Here is a 523-nt window from a genome sequence, read left to right as displayed (position 1 = left end):
CCTATAGGCAATGTTTCAGAATTTACTGATTCGGTATTGTGATTCTTTTTAACATAATGACCATGAAGAATGAGAGTCAATTTTATTGCAACCTATTTTGCCGAAGTTTTTAACTAAGGAGGCAGTGTTGTAGGAAGTACCCAAAGGTGTACATCGATGAGGCACTGCATCTTCAAGGTTTTATGGTTCAGCCCCTGGAAGCCCCCCTGACCAACATGCCACACCTTCCAAGCAGCCACCCCCACCCCTAGTTGCTCACCCCCTACGGAGGAGAAGCTGGTTAATCAGAACAGAAACTCCCTTCAAAGGCAAACAGTGAGTAGAGTGTACATATGGCGGAAAACAAATGGCTCTTGGTACCATGTTGTGGAAATTATCTCGCTTAGGTAGATAAAGAAGCAGGGCAAGCCCAGGCGGCGCTGGTGAGTTCCCCCCACCCCCACCCCATTACACCGTCCATTCGTGACGTGTGCACCAGCCTCTCAGAGAAAACGCCATCCCTATACTCAGTGCCCTCAGAACC

This window comes from Mus pahari, chromosome 10 (assembly GCF_900095145.1).
Source record: "Mus pahari chromosome 10, PAHARI_EIJ_v1.1, whole genome shotgun sequence".
NCBI classification, from domain to species: domain Eukaryota; kingdom Metazoa; phylum Chordata; class Mammalia; order Rodentia; family Muridae; genus Mus; species Mus pahari.
Note: the sequence above shows the minus strand (reverse complement) of the source record.